This window comes from Mizuhopecten yessoensis, unplaced genomic scaffold, assembly GCF_002113885.1.
Source record: "Mizuhopecten yessoensis strain PY_sf001 unplaced genomic scaffold, ASM211388v2 scaffold11161, whole genome shotgun sequence".
NCBI lineage: Eukaryota > Metazoa > Mollusca > Bivalvia > Pectinida > Pectinidae > Mizuhopecten > Mizuhopecten yessoensis.
The window spans coordinates 774320-802096 of record NW_018408910.1 but is presented as its reverse complement, the minus strand read 5'-3'; the positions used below and the strand labels follow the sequence as shown (position 1 = coordinate 802096).

General features: G+C 35.5%; 1 protein-coding gene across 2 annotated transcripts in view; it reads left to right on the top strand.

Annotated features, from left to right (window-relative positions):
• The first annotated feature begins 23030 nt into the window (after positions 1-23030).
• LOC110467146 (phospholipid scramblase 3-like) overlaps positions 23031-27777 on the top strand; it is a 20356-nt gene continuing 15609 nt past the window's right edge. The window contains exon 1 of one of the 2 annotated variants that reach the window (XM_021524090.1): positions 23031-23234. The gene's annotated coding sequence lies outside the window, so the exon portion shown is untranslated. Of the gene's footprint in view, positions 23235-24152; positions 24172-27777 lie in introns of those variants that run through there. The other variant, XM_021524092.1, reaches the window with a different exon arrangement.

Below are 27777 nucleotides of genomic sequence, written 5' to 3'. Positions count from 1 at the left end.
CATGCTTCAGTGCATTTATCAATTCCATGCATATTTCAAGAAGCCCGCTACGGCTTTATGGTAAAAACAATATACTATATTGTATGCATGTAACCGATTCGCGTTTACACCGGCATGCATTGCAGATAGTTTTTGAATCCTTATAATTGACCTAAATACAGATATTCCGTTATATGTTCGATATTGCAGTGTTTTGTGTCTTCACTGCAAACGAAATGCCTTGAACAGTTGTTTCTCGATACCAAAACGTTTGCTTCTAACAGTTGTTTCATGTTATTTGAGGCGAGAGGAGAAGCGTCTAAGTGACGCTGATGATCTGCGTACGCTTATAAGGGAACTTGCAATCCTTTATACTTGTAAGCAAGTGATGAATTATTGCTACATTTGGATAATGTCATCACTTGTTAATTCATTTTTGGTATTCAGTGAACACCATTAGGAAGTTTATAAGTGTCTCGAGTTGCACAGGTGGTCTTTTAATGGAGGTAATTTCTTAATACAGGTTCAATTAAAATGAATATGACTGTAATGAAGTTTTTAAAAGTTACCTCTGGCCACACGCGGTTTGTCTCTTAATATATATGGTTTCTTTAACTATACACATAAATACACTTATTTATTTTACAACAATTATGAAATAAGTTTTTTCCTATAGTATATTTATCACTCTTGTTGGCCTGGATGGAAGAAGCGCGCAGAGGATACGGAGAAAACCGCGATGCACGTCTGGTCGGGGAGTCGAACCCCTGCAACCAGTTGTCTTATACAAGTTTGACTGAATTTAAAAAAACACATCCTTTTCCTTAAATAAGTTTATGCTGACGACAATTTGATTTGTCTATAGGATCTTGCACACTAATCTATGATTACCTAATTCATCACAAATATTATACAACTTGAAAAAACTGATTATCTTTATTCAATATAAGGTGCTTGATTCGTTCCTGTTGCCATGTCAGTTAAAAAGGCATTGGACGTAAATTCACCTTACTCTAAGGTCATTGTATACTGTGAATCACTGAATTTCGTAGGATTTCTAATATCGTGGATTTTGTGGATTGCTTTACCGACGAATTCATAGTTCCGCGAATTTTAATAAAAAGCCAAATCTACGTTTGAGTGGGTACTCGTTATCCACGAATTCATGTACCCGTGAAATGTTTTTTGTTTGTCGGGAAACAACGAAATTTGGGCTCCACGAAAACTTCTGATTTCACAGTACATGTAGTTGTTTAATTTCGATTGGCTAATATTTCGCTGTTTTCTCGGTCAGAGCTAGTTAGAGATGATTAAATTTCGTGTAACATGGCAAGGTAAAGATATAGCGCTCACATGCAAGGGTACTTTTAATTCAAGTGATGGAAGAATTTAATTTACAATTGATTTATTTTCAAATAAAATAAAATGCAATATTAAATTTGTGTTTCATCTTTATTATTCGACTGAATAAGGCTGATGATATTTGCTTTCTTTTGTGTCTGTAAATATTGTATATTCATGGAGACTGTCCCTATACATATGTAATTGATCCTTGTCTACGAAAGTATCTCATTGGAATCACAAAGTATAAATACACAAAAATACGAATATCTTCAGAATGCGTTTAAAATAAAAAATGAGGTTCTTTAAGAATTTACAAAATAGTTTTTTGTAATACCAAACATGTCTTGGAATGAACATAATAGGAACGGTAACGATCGCAGATTTGTTCAGCTTGTGACGTGTGTGGCCTGATCAGTAGACAACACCAACGTGTGTTTATTTTGTAACAATGCATGATATTGAGTGTTTGCCATGTGTACATGTTTGTATGACCAAGCGTATACACAATCAATGGAGCAAATATTTATTTTCCATTATACAAAATATCACTGTCGTCTAGAAATAAGTAGTCTTTACAAGGGTATGGATATTTTGATCAAAACGTCAATGCTACTCCAATTAACAGGTAGAAGAGATACAGCTGCTTTGTAAAATCCATGGTATGTGATTGACAGTGTTGCGATAAACGGTTAGGTTCGAAATTATGAACAGGATATATAGAATATCTTGTATGTATTTCAAAAATCGTTTTTTCTCCTTAAGGATCCTCACACCACTGGCATAAACTATACCTACGCGCTGGCGCTTGAAACGATTTTTCCGGCATAACAATACAACTGTAGCTTTGACAAATCATTTCTGAAAAGAAATCCATACCTTGTCGGTCTCGTCGACTGAGCTACCTGGTCAACGAAAGTGTTCTGGACCAACTGTGTTATACAGTTATATTCAAAACTAAAATTAAGGGGAGACTACTGTACAAACAGACTGCGACGGGACAAGAATCAGTAAACATTAAATTTCAAGCTTCTAAACAATCGAATGTCATTTTTCATCACGAATGGTTTGTTTTTATTATGCATAATCATATTCATTGTAAGTTTTACAATTTTTATAACATCCTGTTTTTCTAGAGATTCATCTACCAAAAAGAGTGACTAAATATAGATTTAAATGTGTTTGGGTGATCGGGTGCCGCAGCGGATATCCCACTCGCCTTTCAGGAAGGCGGCCGGGGCTCGATTCCCCGATCGGACGTGAAAAGATATGAGGGTCACCTGCCCGACAATGCGGTTTTCTCTGGGTATTCCAGTTTCCTCCCACATTAAGATACCCAGCGCACTAACATCCGGGCTAACAAGAGTGATTAATTTGGAAGTCGTAATAACTTGTTTCATAGTTGTTGTAAAATAAATAAAGTTTATACATTAAACTGCCAACATAACGTTACAATAGACTTGTACAGAAATAGGTGTCTTGTGGTCCTAATGACGTGTGACATGTGCGCGTAAGCTTATATTATCAGATACATTACGCGGTCTATGAGATTGTAATTGATACAAATTATTCATCACACCAATATGAGTGTTATCTGTTAAACCTATACATTATTTTTGTTTGTATTCTTTATCAACGTTTCTTGCAATCTGTAAATATCGATTTTGTGGCACACCGGTGTCGGTTTGATTACCAAATTACCTCAGCGTGCTATTGCAACCAAATATCCGCAGAAATTTTGACCATGAAATTGAATACGTTACCCTTGTAAACATGGTAAGCACACTATGAAATTAAAAATGCGTCAATAGCATTAAATGATAACCATAGTTACATAATATATAATCGTAAGTATTGAGCAACAACAAATTTAAACAATTCCAGACTTTAAAAGAAAATACAAAATATCTGTAAAATAATTTGTTTACATTTTGTATATCAGTAATCTTGATAGTGTTAAAAATTTGTATTTTGTTTAATATAAGAAACCGGATATATAAATTTAATATTATCTGATTATTTTGAGTTCGAAAGAGAACTTATCGGTGATGTTAGGGGCCAAAACGTTGGATATCAAAACTTACAGGTGATGCCAGGTGTCAAAACGTTGGATATCAAAACTTATCGGTGATGTTAGATGCCAAAACGTTGGATATCAAAACTTATCGGTGATGCCAGGTGCCAAAACGTTGGATATCAAAACTTAAAGGTGATGCCAGGTTTCAAAACGTTGGATATCAAAACTTATCGGTGATGTTAGGGACAAAAACGTTGAATATCAAAACTTACAGGCGATGCCAGGTGCCAAAACGTTTGATATAAAAACGTATCGGTGAGGCCAGGGGCCAAAACGTTGGATATCAAAACTTACAGGTGATGCCAGGTGTCATAACGTTGGATATCAAAACGTACAGGTGATGCCAGGTGCCAAAACGTTTGATATAAAAACGTATCGGTGAGGCCAGGTGCCAAAACGTTGGATATCAAAACTTACAGGTGATGCCAGGGGCCAAAACGTTGGATATAAAAACTTATCGGTGATGTTAGGGGCAAAACGTTGGATATAAAAACTAATCGGTGATGCCAGGTGCCAAAACGTTGGATATCAAAACTTAAAGGTGATGCCAGGTGTCAAAACGTTGGATATAAAAACTAATCGGTGATGCCAGGTGCCAAAACGTTGGATATCAAATATTAAAGGTGATGCCAGGTGTCAAAACGTTGGATATAAAAACTTACCGGTGATGTTAGGGGCCAAAACGTTAGATATAAAAACTAATCGGTGATGCCAGGTGTCAAAACGTTGGACATCAAAACTAATCGGTGATGTTAGGGGCCAAAACGTTGGAAATGAAAACTCATCGGTGATGTTAGGGGCCAAAACGTTGGTTATCAAAACTCATCGGTGATGTTAGGGGCCAAAACGTTGGAAATGAAAACTCATCGGTGATGTTAGGTGCCAAAACGTTGGAAATGAAAACTAATCGTTGATGTTAGGGCCAAAAAACGTTGGTTATCAAAACTCATCGGTGATGTTAGGGGCCAATACGTTGGAAATGAAAACTAATCGGTGATGTTAGGGGCCAAAACGTTGGTTATCAAAACTAATCTGTAATGTTAGGGGCCAAAATATTTAGATCCTAACAGTTGTAAACAACTGTTGAAACAGCAGAGATATGATGACAAAGTGTCTTCTCCAGGTGTTGCATCAATTTGTTTGAGCATAATAACAGTTTTGCTGTTTAAGTGACTTTTCCTATAGACTTCATTTACCGACTTCGGTGTTGTGTATTGAAGGTACATATGTATTATATTGTGCTCTAGTTTATGCAGAAAAATAGTTAAATAGTTTTTACAACTTTGAAGTCGTAAAACGGATATTCAATTTACAGAAAAACTCATCATGCTTAAAAGTTAAATAGCCTATAGATACGTTCTCTTACTTTCTACTTAAAGTTTTAGTACAGTCACGCAACTTATTTCAATCAATAATACAATGTACATATATGCGAAATGGGTAGAAACTGTGTTAAAAAGATGCAGATGTAAATGTGTATTGGAACATATTCTTCGTTGAAAAAGGACTTTGACCGTAAATTGATTTCCTTGTATTCAAATATTATAAATATTTACTTGTAACAGAGGTATATAAATTAAGGCAAATTTTCCTGGCCTTGGGAAGAAAGGGTATTGAGTTTAAAATGTAGTTTCCATTTATTTTTCTTCATAAAATGTCTATTTCATCACATGATGCATGTGCGTTACATGTGATACATGTAGTACTGCTTATAGATGATTGACAACACGTTTGTAAACCGACAATTATGACAACTCTCGTCTCCCTACTACCAGGTAATGTCTTGGTGTAGGAAAGCATACTTTAGTATAGCACGTTTATGAACCTAACATACAATGCAGGCATTAAACTTAGTTTAAGATTTTACGTTCGAAGGTTAGGCCAATAGTTTTTCTTTTATAGAAATACAGGTATCTCATTGGTGATTCCTGTTGTTTCTTTCTCATTGACTTTTTGCTCCATTTCCACCCTTATGTGTTATCTAGAGTCGTATAAAACAGTAACTTATTGTACTATTTATACATTTATTGACCTTACTTTATGGAAACACGAGTCTTTGTTCTCCGAAGTTGATAATGTTTCACGATGGCGAATTAGCGAAGCAAAGTCCTTGTGAAACATGATTAATCGAAGGGAATCAAAAAGAATCATGATTCCTTACTGCAAGGTCTATAACTAAATTATTACGCCAAACAATAAATGAGAAAACTGATCTGGTTTACGCGCCATTGCAGTTGTCTGCTTCCATCATTTGGTACTAGGTTGTGGTGGCTCGTGTAGATTTTTCAAGGGAGCCTCCTCACGGAAGGAATTATGATAGAGGAATCTTGAGCGCGTGAAGGCGACACGAAGTTGTTATTGCCCCGTCATGTGACCAGTATCATCCAATCAGACACGATGTTATAAAGATTAGGTACACTGATGATTACAAGTGATACAGCGACAAAGATAGCACATATATTCCAATTGTCATAGTCTGCACAGTTTTCACGATCAAGCATTCATCCAGATACATCATTATTGAGCAGTTGCTATTTGTTAATGTCAGAAGCAACATCTAGCTTAACCCACTAACAATGAAATAACTGATGAGAAATGTAATGTTTTAAGCGGGACGATCTCTGTCACTGAATGTATCATACTGATGATTAATAAACAAACGTTTACAATCAGTGTATTGATAGACTCTAAATATTTAATATTTTTTTATGGATTAATGTAATGTTGCATCTAACCAAATGCATTAACTATAGAAAATGACACAATACCAGCTTTTTCCCGTAGGAAGGATACAAAACAATGCATTATAATCCGTAACAAATAATGGCATTAGTTCAAGCCGTACTTAGGTCGTTATCAAATAGTGTGGCAAACAGTGTGTGTATAACACAAGATTAAATCCTTATCATGTCTTTTTAAAGACATTCGAATTGATGAGTTCAACACGGCTCCATTAAGATATTAATACGAACACTGCTGGTTTGGAAAGGTATGGGGTTGGTGCATACAATTTGTGTCAGATGCATCTGATATTTTTCATGATGTATTTCATGCCGACAATCTCTATAATCTTATATATTTAAGCATGATCGATATTCCCGTGGCATGGTTCAGCTTAAATCAAATTGTGCTTAAATTGATGCATATGTGATATAAAGGAATTACATTAAGATATGGTGTCAGGTTAAATCTTCCTCAGACATATCTCGCAAGCTCGAAAGACGCTCAAATAAATATATTAAAAAAATCCAAAAGCTCACTTTCATCGTTTTCCTATAAGGCGGTACACCCTCCCTAAAACGTTATACAACCAGATTCAATTCGTTTTATATCAGCCATCATAACACATGAGAATATTAAGATTTAAATAAAGCCGTAATTCGACGTAAAAAACGACAAAACGAGGTCAGATTATGAAAAAAAAGAGGAAAATATCGATAAGGAAATCGTTATAGGAATAAAAGAAGAATAAGACCAGGTGTCACGGAAGAGTAAGCGTTGTAAGCTTCACCGACGACATCCGCCATCTAAAGCTAGGATATATGCAAGTACTGCTTTATCCTTATGCATATGTATTTGCCAAACAGAGATGTAACAAGACGAACGTAACACACATACAGGTGAGTGTGCTTTTAAAGTTTGGTACATTTTGTAATAGATACAGCATGCCAAATTGTTCAAATCACTGTGCAGACAGACGGGCTGGTGTGTACGACCCCTTAATTTATGAATTTCAAAATGTTGAGGAGTACTGATTAATTTTAAATCATTAGTAAAGTGTGTATATCATGAACCATGCCATTAACTTAAAAGAGATAACTGTAGCCGTTATGGTTACGGCAAACCTTGGGGACTAAAGAATCCACCAACTAACAACGTGTGTCTGGAAAGATGAACGTAAGAAATGAAATATGTGTTGCGTCCTTCTGAGACTCATCAGTGATGCTAGGGACCAAAAATATGGAAATCCCAATTGTATTAATTATTGTACAACGAATCCAATGGACGCACTAATCGACATAAAAACGACCTTCATATCACACAAGGAGACTGAAAGAATAAAGTAGGAAATCAGAATGCGAAAATGGTAACAAGATGTATGCAAATAAGATACAGTAGAATGTATAATCTTATTTATTAAGAATACAAAATATTCAAAAATACAAAACTAATGGTCGGGTGGCGCAGTTGATAGCGCACTTGCCTTTCATAAAGGCGGCCGGAGTTCGATTCCCCGATCAGATATGAAAAGTTTGAGGACACCAGGCTGCCCGACCGCGCGGGTTTTCTCCGGGTAACCCTGTTTCGTCTCACATAAAGACACCCCCTCCCCGCGCGCTAATAACGGTCCATTAAGAGAGCTAAATAATTGTTGATAAAATGCATTAATTATTAAATAATGTTAACGATTTGTTCCATCTAACGGCAAAATGAGCAAGCTGTTTGTGATTTGGTCATACTGAAAGAATTGGGTTGACAACTTTGGTATTGATTTTCCTTTTACACCGATGTAGATGTCATCAATTGTCTAAGGCAGATAACCGCTTTCCATTTAAAAGCGGTGCGCATAGGGACAGAATCCGCCGCGATGAAATCGTTTTTAAATTTAGGAAAATAACAACATTTTAAACGTAAATTACAACCGGTTACAGTAGGCAGTGTTGCTCCGCTTAATCAATTGTGTTCTCGAAGATGCTACACAAGTTCTTTGGAAAATTCGAATGAGAAAAGGATTTTATCGACTTTTCGTTATTCGCGAGTTTTATGAATTAAACGTAGTAATAAATAAAGGATAAACAGTGTAGCACACAGTTTTTATGAATTCCTGATTACTTTGCTTGCCCGTGGAGAAAAATTTCGAGTCAACAATGATTTTTAATGCTTTTTAGCGATGCGAAAAATAGCGCTCATGGCGAAACTGCAAGGAAAATGTGATAATAGATAATTTTAATGTATAGTAGCATTAAATTGTATAACGATATTATACATGTACATGTTTATGATTAATCGGAACCCGTCCTAGCATTGCAAATATGTACTGTATGATATGACGGGGAATAAAATGTTTTGAACCTAAGAAGTGCTATGGTCATATATATTGGAGGGCTTTTCCCCGATGGAAGTCATAGAAGGCGACGCCACCGATTAAGTGCCTTTTCCGTATCGATTGCGCTCCGTTTTCTGCCCGGGTTTGTTTTGTAGAGATCCGTTGATTGATCCTCCCACTCCCCCCCCCCCCCCCCCCCCCCCCCCTTCTTCACTCTTCCGTACTAATATATAACGGTAAACCAATCCGATCCTCATTCGAGTGCGATGTATATAAATTGACGCGGAATCCTTACACCAATTAAAGCGCCGTTCCGAATCCGTGTTTTAGATCGATACATTACCAATCCGTTCACTGATTAAAGGTTATCAAGTCAGTGGCTGGTCAGCCATTGTAAATAACAACACCTTAAATGTCAGTCACGGAGTGCGGATTGACAGCTGACAAGGCGGCAGTTTTCATCGATAGTCGGGTCTATTGAATGTGCCTTCCTCCACAAGCACTGTCGACATTAAGCATTGCACAGCAATCGTTACACCAAGAAATATAGGAGAATTCAGTCTTCATCAGTTGACCTTCAAATGGACAGCGAAAACACGTATCGGGCCACGGAGAGGGAGTAATGACCCAAACCTTCTCACATCCGATCGGTGAATTGAGCCCTGGTCGTCCTGGTGAAAGGCGAGTGTGTGCTACCACCACAACCTGACCACTCAGAACTTAATAAAATGAAACACAAAAGGTAATGACGATATTGACATTTTTCACTCTCGTAGAATGAAATGTTCAGTGATAAGAAGTCCACGGAACATGAAGTAAGTTTTCCTGAAACTATTCTCATGCTCAAGCATGAGTTCTGTGTTCGAGCCATCTTTCTTATAACTCGCTTAAATAAGGTGTCACAATCACAAAGTCAAGTGTTATCTTTGAAAACCATATTCAGTTTAAAGTCTATCCAATGTTTCCATATATTTGACAAAAATGTGATTTGATATATATATTTATTATCAGAGCAAGAAAATGGGGTTGAGCATAGAATGTGAGTTTGAGTATGAAAACAGTTTAACGAAAATAGGTCATGGTCCTCTGCTCCAGAAGAGTGTACTGTTTCCTGTATAATATATGGCACCCATCATGATACCTCCGGTCAGGTCCAAGGAAGTATGTAGGTCAGCAGACACAGTGAACGAATGTTAATTATTATGGATGCTACTTTATCACAGTTGAAAACGAGGCCATGATGACCAATGTAGCATGGGAAACAGATATCCCCGATAGGAGACCTGAGTAAGTAGTTCCGGCAATTTATTTGAAATGTGTATTATCTTTCCCTTACCCATACACATATTGACACACGCGTAACAGATAAAGATGTTCTGTATTCCATCCCTCCTACATACATTTTTTTGTATGTCACACAAAGTCCGATCTGCTCTGGAGATCATCTGTATCTAGCAGTCCTCGGAGACCAATATTTTTCTCATCCCACAAAGCAGTTTGCTCTAGATCTATTGTCATCCTTGTAAAACCTGCTGACTCAGCTAGGGAGAACGTGTCTTTAGCTCATTCGGTACAGCTTTGGACTAGTAAACCAGCGGTCCGGGTTCGACTCTTAGCAAAGGGCATTACAAAATTGACCTCTTACATTGGCGGCCACTTCCGGTCCCGGGAAATACTGACAAATATACTCGGTGATATTTTCATACGAATCGCTATGATGACCCCTTGAAAACTCGGATGAGGTCTTTTCTGTAGATGAGTATGTCAACCTGGAAAAATACTAGCCGCTTCCTACCGACTCGGATAGGGAGAAATTCGCGTCGCTCATTCAAAAGAGCGTAGGACTAATAAACCAGAGGTCCCGGGTTCGACTCCCAGCAGAGACATTGAAAACAATAATGACCTCTGTCACAATGGCGCCCACGTAGGGACCCGGGAGATATTGGCACATATACTCGGTGATACTTTCACAAGTATTGCTATGACCCCTTGAAAACTTGGGACGAGTTTTTTCCTGGAAGGGGAATATGTTCCCCTGGTAAAATGCTTGCCGCTCCCTACCGACTCGGCTAGGGAGAATGTCTCTTTAGCTCATTCGATAGAGCATGCAACTATGGTAAAATACGAAACAAAGGGGGAAATTTATACGCGCCGTTTGACACAAAAATACAATTAGGAGAATACTACAAATTGTAATTGATCGGTTAAGTTAAACGTTTTCTAATTGATCCATGCTACAGACGTTTATGGAATGGGACGACGTTTAAGGGGTACTTAGGCTAATAGCTCTACTGAGAAAAAAACCTATGTCTATATATATCCATATATAGAAGCACACCTCTATTCTTCGGGATATCAACGGAATGGGGTTTACTATCAAACAGAATATAAACTGTACATCTTCATGCAGAGTGTATATTATGGAGTGTTAAAATCAATTTATTTTTATAGGACAGGCAAGCAACACTATATACAAGTGAATGCAGTTAAAGATATCGAAGATAAGTGCAGGACGATCGGACCCAATGGCGAAGGTAAATGTAATGTGTTACTCATAAGAAAAGCAAACAATTTTGTTTGTATAGATTTCTATAATGGATACTTTTCTATTATACTCAACCTTGCAGGTTCAGGGGAAGAATAGGTTTACCGTATCCCGCTGCATGTGTATCGTATAAGAGGCGACCAATGTGGTCCTACAGAATATGATGTCATGCAAGAAAACATGAAAATACATGACAAAAACAGGTTGTCTTTACGTAACTATGCAATGCTACCATACCATGTTTCCAGAGGCGTAAATCGTTTTTCGGAGTGTATGCTTAAAGAGGGTCAAGCGTCCGAGGCGCGTAGCGCTAGAGGAGGGGGAGGGTTTGAAAGGGTTACCTGTAAAAAAATATCTACTAGGCGCTAGAAGCAATCTCCCGTATTCTGGGAACTTCTTTTAGTCTGATTATTAACAAGTAAAATCCGACTTTTTATATGAATAAATAAGTATAGTTTCTTTAATCTTAATACTCCTTCGATATTTACTAATGTGTATAATCAGACTAAATATTTGAAAGGAGATTTCTTTTATTTTTTTCCATTTTTATGAATCATACGGACGATCCGGGATCCATATTTATCATATAAAAAGTGATCCAGTGATGAAAAACCGCCAGTGTAAGGGAAATAACTCTACATGTTTTTCTGTTTTAAACATGTCACACTCTGAATTTGTGCTAACAAAAGAGGAAATCATAATGAACTTTTAACAACCTTCTATAAAGGTTTTGAGAGCTCTTTTCTGTTTGTCAATATGCAAACAGAAGCATACATGGAGAGAGTGGTATACCAGGAATGACTTAGCTAGTCTTATCTTTGGTTGTAAACTTTCATAGTTTTTTAAATATGACGTGTGCACGCTATCTTTATCATCATTAATTGAAATTGTACATAAGTACACTTTAAATCCGACATTTAGTATACTTATTATACAATGTACTGACATCTTCGTGCTGCGAGCAGACGTTAGACTTTAAATCTGTACATTGTAATAATTGAAATATTATACAGTGATTTTAATAATTTGTTCTGAACAATCTCTATAGATTATATAACGGTATCATGGTACATTTGTGATAACAGGATGATGAATTATTCTGCTAAATAATCACTTCTACAAAAATAGTTAAGGATAGTGCGTATGATATATAATTAATCGAAATTATTGCGCATTTAAAAAAAAAATATGAGTAAAAATAAGTGTGTACATTGTATGTTTAAAAGGATAATGCAAAGAGATGCGTCATATCGAGAGGCGAACCCTTGGATATGGAAGACGGATTCAAATTAATAGAGACTTACCCTACCTTGTTGGTGTGACAGCGAAATCTCCAACCAGAGCGTGATGATTTTAGGTTGTCCAACCCGAGACTCTGCCAAGGGTTTGACAATAAAAAAGTCACCCCGAGGGTTGGAGATTTCTCTGTTACACCCTCAAGGTATATTTTGCCTAATATGGCTAATAAGCGGATCGATTTAGTGGGAATGACCCAGTTTTAAATCAGTTTAAATAATGATTAATTAACACTTAGTAGTTAAAAAAAATCATAAAATTAAGAGTTGGTTTGTATAACATATTGCCAGCATACAGTAATTGATGGATTTAATCAACTTTTCTTATTTCACATATTGGGTTGTTTTCACATATTGGGTTGTTTTCACATATTGGCACGCTACACACCACAGTCGTTTTTTGTGTTAAGCCATTAAAAACTAAATTAAAAACAGGATCGTTCCGGAACTTTTTCGGCCTATACAGAAGCCGACCACGTTCCGGAACTGTTTGTTTAAAAAAAATAAAATATTCTTGTTTTAATTCTTTTAATGATTAAACACAAGTGCCTGTGGATATACTTGTATCACCCTGGGGGTCAGAGGAGATGAAACCCCATTCATAATAATTGTATGACGTCACGTCAATTATGCAGATGTTGCGTGACGTCAGTTTTGCATATATGACGGCAAATAGGGTACATGTAAGAGAAAATGAATCGCTCATTTCCTTACAGTGAATGTTGGGGATCTTAGCCCTAGAGCTGAAATTAACAGGATGAAAGATTACATTATTTTTTCCATGGTTATTGTTAACTCTCAATGATGTTTTTTCGTCCCTTTCTATTGGTGTTTTCTTTTTTATATTGAATTCTTTTTGCAACGGCTTTTGAGTTCAGATAAAATCAGTATCTTTTTGTATTTATACTTATTTTATCTACGATGGCTGTTGTGTATTTATTATAAGCCACCAGAACAGCCTTAGTGACGTTTGTGTCCGGTGTAATGCAAGAAAACAGGAGTTCCGGATCGGTTTTCTGACAGTAAATAATATAATATTTACATTTCACGCATAACACACACAGCGTGAGCATATTACAGTGTAAGGGACATAACTCCTGTTGAGCACAAAGAAATAACGTAAGACGAATAACAAAGAGTGAAATGTTACTTTACTGTTATGGATATCTACTCTATAACAGTAGTACTACATGTACGTACTTACAAAAAAAAAAAAAAAAACATCCTATAAGAATTATTATGATACTTCATCTTAATAACGGCGTGTCTGTTGGATGAAACAGCATGTCGTCCTCACACGCTCAATTTTCCCCGATCATATTTCCCTTATCCGGAGCCTTCCTAGAGTAGAACAATAGGCAAGATCCACCACGACCTAATTCCGAGAGATTGGAACAGACGAAAACAATGGCGCATCCACGTGATCAGGTCTACTATCGTCTTTTTTTCGTTTTTATTTTCAAATTCAAGTTCTTTATTAACTTTAAGTCTTGCGACTTATCAGTGTAAACATATATTAAACAGGATATTTACATATGTACAAAAATCCACATTGGTCACAGGGGAATGAACAATACACACATACAAACTGTCATATATCTGATCTGCGCTTATTTGCCGCTATCAGATACTTTCAAAGATTACATAATACTTTAATATTCTGTGTATTAAGTAATTGAATAAGCTTATATACACTAGGGTTATTTCTATAGTAACATTTTAAATACTTCCCTCTTAAATCTGTATATCTTGTGCAAACTAAAACAAAATGAAACTCGTCGTCTATGTCATTAAGATTACACTTTGTACATAATCTATTAGTTCTAACAGTGCCCGATGAAGTCAATACGGTGGAAAGGATAAACTTAGTTGACACATGTTAAAATAAGGGGGAAAGATGAAGTTAAAAATGTTAATTTCATGATTGAAAAACACAAAAAGATTTCCTTATCACGTGAGAAGATAAGCATTTCCTGGAAAAGTTTATAAAAGTTTATAAACTTTAGGAGCTGTTCCTTTATACAAAATTGCACATTCAAATATACCATTCATTGAAAGAACTGGAATTCCTTAGGGATTGTTAAACCCTTACATTGTATGTATGAAAATGGTTTCAATATCCTGTACCTTTGCCACATCTTGAAAATTAAACTGAAAATGTAGTCAGAAATTCAACACTGCTTCCCGTATTTTGGTATTTTGTTCTAATTGTTGAACAGACACTCCTTACCTTCCCTGACAATGGACCTGGATAGTAATCCAAAAACACTTGTATCCATTATGAAGGATACACTCAGACTGGGCTATTGACAATCTTACCTAGTTATGATTAGTACTCACTCACACAGGTACATGTAAATTATCTGCAGTGTAGGGTAGGTAAAAAGATTGTCCAGGTGAACATTTTTTACTCAACTTTTCTGTTTTGTTCGAGTTGGGAAGCATGCAGTAAGCCAGTTATTGCATGATTTCTCGTCACTCGGGACTTATTACACCCCCGCTTCGCTCGGGTGTAATAAATCCCTTGTTACTCGAAAACCATGCAATAACCTTTACATAATTCCTGGCGTATACATGTACATTCTGTAATTGCTCACCTGTGTAGGGGACGCTGTGTTCTGCTCTCGTGCTAAGCGCGGATTATTACCCAACTCGTGAGACAGTCATTCAATTCAATTCAACATAGTTTATTGTTTCCAAAACATAGGATTAGACAACAGGCTTAAGCCTATATAAGACTTCTCCAATTCGGTTACAGCATGTGATATCAGTGCATTAAATGTGTAGCATAGGGGTTCAATTCAATTCAATTTCAATTCAATTTTTATTACCAAATGCACATTGCATATAGGCGTACAGAAATATACATATAGATAAATACTTTACAAACATCTTGTACAATGGCGGAGAACATATGCATTAGATTCAATTCCATACATAATATTTACAAATTATGAAATTGGCATAAGTTTGGGAAAACTTTAAGGTTTTTCTAAGGTAACTTAGCGGACTCTTATGAAGCATAATTCAGTTGCATAATTTAGTCGTTTAGGAAATAATACAAATAAAGCCTTAATCTACCCAAATTTCTAGAAAATAACAAAACTTCAAAGTTAATCATACAACCTCAACATGAAGGTAGAACGAGTACTATATATTATATAATGAAATGAGATTATGACTTATTGTGAAATAAAAGACATAGATCTCAATCGCATTATACAGTAACAAAACGTTTATAGCAAGAATTTGATACAGCTTATATTTCATAATATACGACTTCTCTTAACAGTTGCCTGAATCAAGTACTTACTTAAATTTCTAATAAGTTTTAAATGTTTGCTAGACAGTAGCTCTATTAATTTAAACACAGAAGGACGAATACGATAATATGGCTTGATATACGATACTCTTAATTCTAAAAACACAGGACACATAAGAATGAAATGAAACTCATCCACGACATCTCCAAGATCACATAAAGTAAACAATCTCTGGTTTCGAGGCACTGCATTATATCTACCTCTCTCTATATTAAGGTTATGTGCTTGCAATATATATTTCGCAAGAATACATTTATTTGTTCTAAATAGCGGTTTTGTAAAATACCATTGTAGATCAAAACGGTCAACAATGTGTTTATACAACAAACATTTTGAAGATGTCTCGAATATGTTTATCATTTCCTGAATAAAAGTATCCTTTATGCGCTGTATATATAATAATAAAAAAGATTTCTCATTTGGTACACATTGTGCCAACCACACATCTCCAAAACCCAACGTACACAAATCACGTCTCAGATGATAAACCCAATTTGCTTTACAATTTGGTTTCCTGTTATAAAGCTCTAAAAGTTCATCGTAATAGGCCCTCAAAATACAGTTATTAATCTTTAATATTTGCAGCCAGTACTTTACAATAGCAATCCTACGCTGTATATGCAAAGGGTAACGACCAAGTTCAAAATACACCATGGCATTATTTACTGTTTTCCTGACACCCAATACGGTTTTCAAAAATAATAAATGTATATTTTCAATCTGCGGTGCCGGACTATAACACCATACTTCACACCCGTAATTTACAATACATGATATATAAGTATCAAATAAAGATAACTTGGTCTTTTCATTCAACAAAAATCGTTTTGCTTTCCGATTAAGAAGAAAATAAGCTTTCCTTCCTTGTACAGCAATTTTATTCAATGCAATGGTAAATTTACCATTATAATTAAAAACCAAACCTAAATAGCAAAATTGTTCTACCACTTCTATAGCTTTACCATCAAAAATCCACTGCTCGTTTGGATACAATCGTTTACTTTTCCTAAAACCAACTATTCTTGTTTTGTCTACATTTACAGATAAATTCCAACGTCGAGAATAAGTGATTAAAAATCCAACATATTTTGTAGGTCAACTACATCCTCAGAAAAAAATACCGTGTCATCGGCATACATAATTAAAAACAAAATAAGTAATTGCAAGTGATGTCGTTGACAAATAAAGAAAACATTATTGGAGATAAAGATTCTCCTTGTAATAATCCGACCTGTAAGTCGTACATAGGAGATAATTTACCATGAAGCTTTACCCATGACTTAACACTCTCGTATATAGATTTGATAACATTAAGCATCCGTCCTCTAACACCCGATTTCCACAATTTACACCACAATTTATCATGTGATACACTATCAAACGTTTTTCTATAGTCTACGAAAACACAATAAAGCCTTTTATTACTCTGTAAAGTTTTAGTAATCAAGGTATGAAGTACAAAAATTGCATCTCTGGTACCACTCCCGGGCTTAAAACCAAACTAATCATCTGTTATTACATTCTCGCTTTCGCTCCACTTTAACATTCGTTTATTCAAGAGTGAGGTAAATAACTTGGCCATATGACTTACTAACGTGATTCCCCTATAGTTATTTACGTCGTTTTTATCACCTTTTTATGCAGAGGTATAACAACTCCTTCTGACCAAGCTTTAGGAAAGTATTCTACCTGTAATATAGTATTAAACAATTTCTGGAAAACTTGTGCGATAACATCAATATACTCAATAAAATATTCATTAATGACATTGTCTAAACCGGCGGATTTACCTTTGGATGACCCTTTCATTGAAACTAATAATTCATCAAGACTGAAATCGTCATCAAACTCAGGGTAAATACATTCGTTATCAACTTCAACTTGCTCAACATTGACGGGAGAAAAGTCAACTGAATTGTTGGCAATATCTTTAAAATAGTGGTAAAACTTATTTAAAACCAGATTTCCGGAATCACAAGTCTTACGTCTAGAAAAATTACTATAAAAAACTTTTGGATAATTTTTTCTCAAAATGTCTAACATATCGCCTTCATTCCGAAGATAAGATCTCTTCACCCTCGCCTCGTAGGTCTTGTATTTCTTATAGACTTCTGATGACAAGAACAATTACAAGTACATATACGTTTCTCGAAACAGCATTCTCTAAGGTATTCAACGAATTTGTAATTAATTATAATGCCCTATTTGCATTCATAGAATCAGCAGTATTCACTCTTGCTTCTTCTGTCCAGGACACAGACTTAGTAGTACTAAACGTATTACTGAAGTCACAACAATTACAAATATGAGTGTCTGCTTTTAAGGTGAATAACAATGGCGCGTGGTCAGAATATTCATTAAAATCCCCAACATTACAATTTTGAACCTGGTTCAAATAATGGCTATGAGCCAGTACATAATCAATTGTACTTGTTATAAAACGTAAATTTACCTTCGATATCACCAGTCGTCCGACCATTTAATATTCGAAAACCGGTAGTCTTACACATTTACAAAAGACGACGCCCAAAGTGGTTAACAAAAACATCTTCAGAATTACGAACACTTTCATCAACTTCATCTTCATAGGGTATCACATTATCTATAACCTGATGTGACCTATCATGTAGAACATCAAATGGAATAAAGTCAGACTCTCTACCAGTTCTACTGTTGAGATCACCCGTGATAAATACGTGACCCATACAGCTGAATTTGGCAATTCCAATTTCCAATACATCAAACATATTGACATCATAACTGTCATAGAATGTTGCCCTTTCTGGTGGAAGATATACAAAACAGAGATATGTATCGATATTGTCAAAAAAGAGCTTGCCATCTAGCTTTATCCACAAAACACTATCAGATACTACCTCTTTCAGCTTTATATGCTCTGTCAGCCATGATTTAAATAAACATATCATGCCACCTCCTTTACATTTACTTCTCTTGAAAGGTGGAAAAAAATCGAAACCTTTAACATTGAAATTATCTTAATTATTTAACAACATTTACTTGGAAAAACAGTATCTGAATCTTGAAAAATATAAAGAAAATTATCATCTATAATTTTATTTCTATGCCTCTATGAACGTTCCAAGAGCATATATTAATTTGGGATATGTTCTCCTGTGAGCCCTATGCGGAAACAGATTTGGCGTAGGTCTGTTCCTCATCACAACCCGCATGAGGACCTTGCCTATCCTGGCCAACAGCGTATCTAGCCCGACGTGACGGTGGACAACCGGAAGTTGATGATCCTATTCCGTTTGTAGTTAACGGCTTGCGCGATCTCTTCGACCTGCTTTCCTCTACATTCATGGGTGCAGCAGGCTGAACACGTGATTCCATCCTTTGGGAACTCGTCTCGCCCGTGTACAAAACACCATCGACGAACATCTTATCACATACAAGTCTTACTTTGTGCCCATTCCTTCGCTTTGCCTTAGCCACTGGATAAAGGTTCCTCCTTGCCTCCTCAATGATTGCTGGAAATTGCTTGTGGATACCGAACACTTTGCCTTTCAGACGAAAAGCATGTCTTAAAACGTCGTCATGTTGACGCTGATATAGGAGGCGAGCGACTATAGGGCGAGGTTTGTTACCTCGACGCTTACCAAACCGGTGTACGTTACCGAATTCCTGAACGTCATCTATCCAAAGTTCGTTGCAGATAAACTGTCGAATGAGGGCTTCTGTATCCTCCCCTCGGTTTTCCTGTAATCCCGTGAACACTAGATTCCATTTCATTGATCTGCATTGTAAGTCAGTAACTACCTCCTGAAGTTCGGCATTCTGAAGCTGAAATCCCTCCGTAGCTCCAACAGCTTGATCGACACTGGCTGTAAGCTTGGCGTTTACTTTCACAATATCCTCCTTGTTTTTATTCACAGAAGTACTGATACGCTCGTACATATCACTGATACACTGGGTACTGTCTTTCAGCTCTTGAGTGACTTTAGTAATATCACTAACCTTGACCTCGACCTCACGGACTCTCCTTGACATCGACAATAGCGATGATTGGACGTCATCTATTTTCTTAACTTGAAATTCTATTGCCTTCAACCTTGTGTCAATATCGTGCATGGGCACCGTACGTGTACAATATATGTTCTATACGTAGTCACAGTTCATTGCACACACTAAACACAATATTTGCAGGGATGAGTTTACAGAACATGCTTAAAATCGAACAAATACGCATGAAATTTCAAAATTTCAACAGCATACTTAACAACTAGAATGTCCCACACTTGTTCACTCGATCTTGACCCAACTTTCAAGGTAGAACGACCATAAACGACGAAAAATATTACGGACTGAACAGTCACGTCCTACTAAATAGCCGCCATTGTTAATCATTGTTATGATAGACAGGTGATATAGATTGGCTATATTACATGTAGTTTAAGAGTATGAACAATTTTGAGAACAATGATTGTTAAATTAATTGAGGTTTAAAGTACCTTGCTATGGGCTAACTATTGTCATCGTTTCACACATTTTGCTGGATTGACAGAAATTTAAGATATCAAAAGGTATAACAATTACTAACATACACAATACTACATGTAGGTAAGAAAATTGATCCACACATTCGACTTAACTTCCTTTGTAAATACCATTTCTCATCATTATGTAATCTTCCACCTTTTCTAAAAACTACAATTTTTTCCCTCGTATTTACAGTTAAACTCCATTTTGTAGAGTATTCAAAAAGGCTATCAAGAAGAGTCTGCAGGCCCTGCACAGATTCCGAAAAAATAACCAAATCATCTGCGTACATTAACAGAAACAAACTTATCTCACCGACGTCGTAATATGTTGCACCGTTTCCAATAAAGGACATTTCAAAATCATCGATAAAAGGTGAAAACAGTAATGGTGACAAACTTTCCCCTTGCAATAAACCGACACTGTTTTCAAAAAGCATTTCCCATTAATTGAAACACAGGATTTGACTGATTTATAAAGCGACTTAATAACATACAGCATTTTCCCTCGAATACCAAGCCTAGTCAACTTGCGCCATAAGCTTAACCTGTCAACAAAAACCAAACGCTTTGTGAAAATATACAAAACAACAATAATATCTTTTCCTAGATGACAATGTTTTTGTTATAATAATATGTAATGCAAATATAGCATCTATCGTACTCACTTCCGGACGAAATCCTAATTGAGCATCTGTTAAAATATCATATTATGTACAAACATCTGAAATACGTTTATTAAGTATAGAAGTAAAAAGTTTACTAAGACAGCTTATTAAGCTGATGCCTCGAAAGTTATTAGGGTCATTACGTGTAACAGAAATAATAATAGCAGATGATCATGACCAATTTGCAGGAAAACACCCGGCTTCTAAAATATTGTTAAATAGCATATACAAATTGGGAAGGAGTAATTCTTCACAGTTAATAAAGCATTCATTTAACAAACCATCCAGTCCATGCGCTTTGCCACATTTTAAATTTCGAACAGCAGATCTTACTTCATTAAAAAGAATCGGTGCGTCGAGTTTTCATCATACATATACATTTGACAATTTTTAAAATAATCATATAGTTGCTCGCCTGTCAATAATGGCGAATTACCATTTTTCTTAGAAAACTTTCTGTAAAAATACCTAGGATTGTGTTTTCTCATATGTTCCAGCATGTCACCTTCAGCAAGTATTGCCTTTTAGACTTAGCTTCCTTTTTTATTATCCTTTTCCTTACTAATAAGAACAGCATGAGTAGTATGACATTTGTTACTATTAAAACTATGCAATGCATCCAAATACTGCTTACGCAAATTTTTTAAATGATCAGTAAACCAGGGTTTTATCCCTATAACTCATTTTCCTGTTTTTCTTCTTCTTCTGTTGGATAATCGAATTACTCGGTAGTGAAGCGGACGTATAACCAATCAATCAATCGATCATTAAAGGAGCGATCAACTTTGACTGTGAATGTCCAGATACCAGGGCATAAGTGATTGCTCGTTGATGGGCTATTTGGTTATTTATTGAACTGTGCTACAAATGTCGTTTTTTTTCAAAATTTGCAAAATCTTGGCCAAAATCCTTTAATGAAGCTACCGTGATATAATCGAAAACAAGCGGTCTTGCAGATCTTGGAAAGATGCGAGACGGACCCATCCTCGATATCCAGGGGTTACGCTCACTTTCGTTCTCTACATCCCTAGAATATGTCACAGCAAAATTGAAGGCTCGGGGTGCGCCACCTTGTTGATGAGACAAGATTACTAGGTCGATCCTTTGATGAACATCAAAAGAATCTCGCGGTCACGTAACGGTAAAAATTGACAGGCTTTGAGGTCGGGCGTCTCTCCTTTGTAATCTTCAAAGGACAGATACCAGCCTAGCGGTTGGTCAGTTTTTATTACCTGAAACCAATCAAACAGCCATATTCGTACCTTCAATTTTGCTATGACATATTCCAGGACCTGGTATCGAGGATGAGACTGGCCATGCTCTATAAAATATGTGATAGCATGGTTTCCATCTATTTCCACATATTTGGTCCCCAACAATAGATAATCAAAGCATTCTTATCAAAATTACTTCCAAACTATTGCCTGCAGAATGTCCGCGAGGAAAGATGCAATTTATTCCCCCGACAACCAACGATTAACATAAACTTCCATCAAAAATTATATAAGCAGCTACTCGACCTATCCTCTTTTAAAACAACAATCTCTTCTTTCAAATATGAATGGTTCCTGCCCCTTATGTTTGAACAGTAGTTAAGGCCCCTAGCATCACCAATGAGTCCGAGAACGATGGGGCAGCTGTATGATGCAGTGTGAGTCACTTTTGGAATACTGTATTTGATACACATCTTTCCGTTCCCTTTAATTTCAGTTCATGTGACGCCACAAACATGACATAAACTGTAACCTGTTGAAGTCGGTCATAAGTTTAATTAGTCGAAGGATAAAACTTCTGCATCCGACAACAAAATCAATGTTTGTGTCACTTTCTTAGAAATCAGAAAAAGTTATACGGTTTACGGAGTGGCTAAATCACAGAACAAACTTGTGACCATTATTAAAAAAAACCCATCGAAAATAGCACACAGCGAGCTACATACAAGGGACTAATCGATGGTAGAAGACAACAGAAAACGAACAGTATTACATGCATCATGTTAACCCCATCAGCAGGATGAAGTAAAGAAAAGGACATGTTACTTATAGTGAGATTTAGTTTTACATGTTTGACGTAGAATTTGACCGTGTGTCTGCCATTCTGTGTGAACATATCCTAAAAATAATGTGAATTACGAAGTATCAATGCATTGCGAAATACTACTTATAATTAATCATAGGCACATGATCATTTCGCACCCTAACTGATCAATAACGCCTAGCGAAATTCCAGGTGTCCCTAGCACCGTGTTGCATTGTGTATAGTTCAAGGCCGGGTATTTATATATACATCAGCTACGCCCCAACTGACTGACGACACATATGTGTGTACGTCCACGCCTTCTACCACCACTGTGTCCATTGTAATTTGACCGGCTTGCCAGTTGTTTAAATATAGCCTAGTGGTTTTATAACTGACATATTGCAGTCGAACTGGAGTACTCGGTTCAAATCGTGTTTGAAGGTAAGATATTCACATTTTCAATTTTAATGGCAATTCTTTTATTAATAATTTAAACCTTGATTACAATGACGAAAGGTGTAGAATATTTATATTTTATGATTAGTTAGATGGCCGAGCTTGATCTGATTCACGGGCATTCTTGTGTAGTGCTGTAGTGCAGGTTTACTTGGTAGTTAATACACCTCGTGGCTTAGTATGTATGTGTAAGGGAGAGAAGACGGGTATATAACAGTCTCTATTTTATACAGGTGGATTTATATTTATAAACGAACAGGGTGATCTACATTTTAACCTCAACACCAAAAGTATACACAGAAAAAATACTTTTCTAACCCAGAATTCAGCCTAAGTAAAAAAACATACAATAGTATACTTTTGCGTACATATAACAATTAAATCTACGGCAAAATAGGTGTTTATTTTTTAAAGACGAGTAAACAGACAATAACATGAATAACAATATATACTAAAAGCTGGTCTATGGTCATAGTAATGAATGCACAACAGGTAAGCATTTTTCGCCATTCAAACAATTTCACTGATGAAGATATTAATCGCACCATCGCACGGTTGCATTCATCTTGAAAGAAAACATAAACGTGCTGCCAAATAATTCATCGAGTAATATCACGGAAATCTAAGTCCGTGGTAATAAACATGAATATTGTGATTTCTGTTATAAATGTTCTGTATACATGTTATCGGTAAGCTTAAGGATACGTATCTTATACACACATGTACACTACAAGGCACATACGTAGTGGTATTTATATATTTCTGAATCGTGAAATAAAGACATGTGAAAATCCTTTGTTAAAATTCCGTACACCTGTTGTGTAGATAGGAACTTTATTTACAAGGATTATCTCCCCTGCTCATGCTTTTGTTTGAGAGGTACTTACTGTAACGTCGGTGTTCTCGGGAATTCGAACCACAGGTAAATTTATGGACATTGGGAGCGAAACACAGGTTGTATTGTTTAACATGACCATAAAATGATACACAACTATTATGTAGACAGAAACCGTTTTTTTAAAACAATGTTAAATGGGTTTTTAATTTTATTCAAAAATAAATATAAACCATCATATTACCGTTAGACATAAACCATATAGCACTGCTGAGTACTAAATCAGAATATAAGAGAATGATTATTCTGCTTAAGTAAACATTAGATTCAAATGATCAATATCACCATAACCGCACATTATAAACACAACGCATTGTCATTGGGATCTTAAAATAGAACATAATTAGAAACGTGAATCACGACACATACGATCACGATCTGGTCTATTATTGTTTCCTTTATTTCCTCCAGAAATGAAGAGTTACAGAAATAACGAACAATACACGTACAATTCAACACTATTGAAAGAGAAGAAAATGCATTCACAATCATGGTCACACCCTAGTCCGAATTATTCTGACGTTTTATCGACTTTTTTCATATCGGTCTGTCGTCGACTAACCGACGACAGACCGATATGAAAAAAGTCGATAAAACTTCAGAATAATTCGGACTAGGTCACACCCTTACATAGTGACATGCACATGGACAGACACACACATGAGAGAATGATAATAGTACCCGCATCATACCATAAAGTACTATAAACACAACACAATGATATAATAGGTACTATTACAGTCATTATACGGTGATAATTAAGATGATAGACAGTATAACACTAATCATACATTACATCACACATTGATATAATAGACATATTTACACTCCCCAAACTACATGATCATTTAATAGTATAGACAGTAATACACTTCTCGTACTAAGCAATCATACAACATTGTAATAAACAGTATTACAAGCATCACACTATAAATTATACAGTATAGACAGAATTACTGTTACATAAGTCTTACAATACAATCAAACATTGAGTAGAACCCGTTTCACGTAGTCATACAATATAGTCATACAGTGGTGTGAAATACACAACATACAATATAATAATTAACTTGAAGAAACAGAGCAACCATGCAATGATTTCAGCTGTAGTAATTTTCATTTCATCAACTTTTATTGACAAGATGTCATAATCAATTGGATTGAATAACAGGCAAAGCCTATATAAATTCTCTCCGTCAAAAGGCCAAAGTTGAATAAACAAGGAGACATAATATTTTAGACATGTTGCAAATGAAAAAAATAACACAAAATAATTCATAATAACACAAGGCTAAGGGGGAAGTAACTCATAAAGGAAACATCTCACACACCTCATACACACTTACACACACATACAAGTACATGTACAAATACATTTATTTCAGCATATATATACACTATCATAGACAGATATTGGCAGGCTTAGACCAAAAGTCCATGTGCATATATTGCACAGGTCACTGCTACCAGCAACTGTTACAATTAAAAATAATAAATTCATTTAATACATATAAAGTGTAATTATTTACAATGTCATGATAAGTACACGCAATAGACAGTAGTCATGCTCAACTAGAATCTCCTGGATGAAATATAGAATATATAGTATATTTTTGTATAACATCATGGCAACACAACAATCTAATAGGTACTATTACAGTCATTATACGGTGATAATTATGATGATAGACAGTATAACACTAATCATACATTACATCACACATTGATATAATAGAGATATTTACACTCCCCAAACTACATTATCAAATAATAGTATAGACAGTAATACACTTCTCGTACTAAGCAATCATTGTAATAAACAGTATTACAAGCATCACACTATACATTATACAGTATCGACAGAATTACTGTTACATAAGTCTTACAATACAATCAAACATTGAGTAGAACCCGTTTCACGTAGTCATACAATATAGTCATACAGTGGTGTGAAATACACAACATACACTATAATAATTAACTTGAAGAAACAGAGCAACCATGCAATGATTTCAGCTGTAGTAATACATATCAAAAGATTAATTCATACAATACAAACAATATTATGAATGGTAGTAAGTTGCACTAATCATGCAGCCCAATTGTGCAATGGTATAACAGGAAAGACGTAGGAAATGCTTGCCTACTAAAATGAATACAAAAATATATGTATTTCATGTATAAATCTTGCTGAAACCTGAGGTACACACAAGTAAATCTACATACATATGACTCAGTATACAACATTCAAATATCGTAAGAATAAATTACCACTGTATTGAAGAATTTTAGTAATAATAACAATGGATTTTATTCTAAAATCCACCAGGCCATATGGAGATAAGTCATAGTTGAAAATGTAAAAAGAAACCTTTTTTAAAACAATATTAAATGGGTTTTTAATTTTATTCAAAAATAAAAATAAATATAAACCATCATATTACCGTTAGACATAAACCATATAGCACTGCTGAGTACTAAATCAGTATATAAGAGAATTATTATTCTGCTTAAGTAAACATTAAATTCAAATGATCAATATCACCATAACCACACATTATGAACACAACGCATTGTCATTGGGATCTTAAAATAGAACATAATTAGAAACGTGAATCACGACACATACGATCATGATCTGGTCTATAGTGAAAGAATTGAAGAAGCAGTCTGCTGTTTTTTTTTTTTTTTTTTTTTTTTTTTTAAAATTTTTTTTCCNGTTTCCACAATGTGATTTACACGTTCACGGTTATTCGCTCATCTTGCCTTGTCTTAAATAATGATTCTGTGAACAGATGCGACCAGTCAAAAACGTTGTCTTGTAAGATCATATTTTAAGTCTTTTTTTTTATCTCCACTCAAAAAGTATACCGCGGTTAAAGGCATTTTGATACACTAACTTAACGTCCAGTATTTATCAAAGTTAAATATCGTCAAGGGCAGAAAATGTTCACCTTTCATCAGAACCATAGGCTTGCTCGTTTGCAAATGAAATATATTCGGGAATAATTCTTTGCGGACCTGTAAATATCTATGAAGGCCGCACTTTGCTTTGTAGGCTCGCCTGAAGATAGCATCAGATTACAATGCCCTAGTTCACCGGTGATTGGTACAAAAATGTATATACCGACGTACTATCATTTAATTTCGTTCAGTAACAATTTCATACCTAAAAGCTATTTAATTACATTTTTACCATTTAAGAAAACCTCTATGTGTAAATGTAGCTTCTTTGATTCATTGTCGTCAGATTAACTCATGTAATATTGGTGTCCATCTTATACATTATACCTTTCAAGTCAATTATGTTACGTAATGAGATTAACTGGTCTTATCAAGTATGACACTAAGTCTCGGACAAAGGACAGGCTAATTGCCTTACCTGTTCGGGTACTCACCAGTCAGAATAGAGAGATAAGTGACAGCTGTCGATCAAATTAACTTTATTGTGTTAATTGTCAATGTATCACGGTTCTACATGTTTGGTAATCAGTTAGGAACTAGGCATCGGACTGTACGGGTGTGTTTTTGGATACTCCAGAAATCACCCACCGACCTAGAGAAAGTTATTTTAATAAATTTATATTTGGACCATACAACATCTCCAGAACTTTTACTTTTCAAATTGTATAA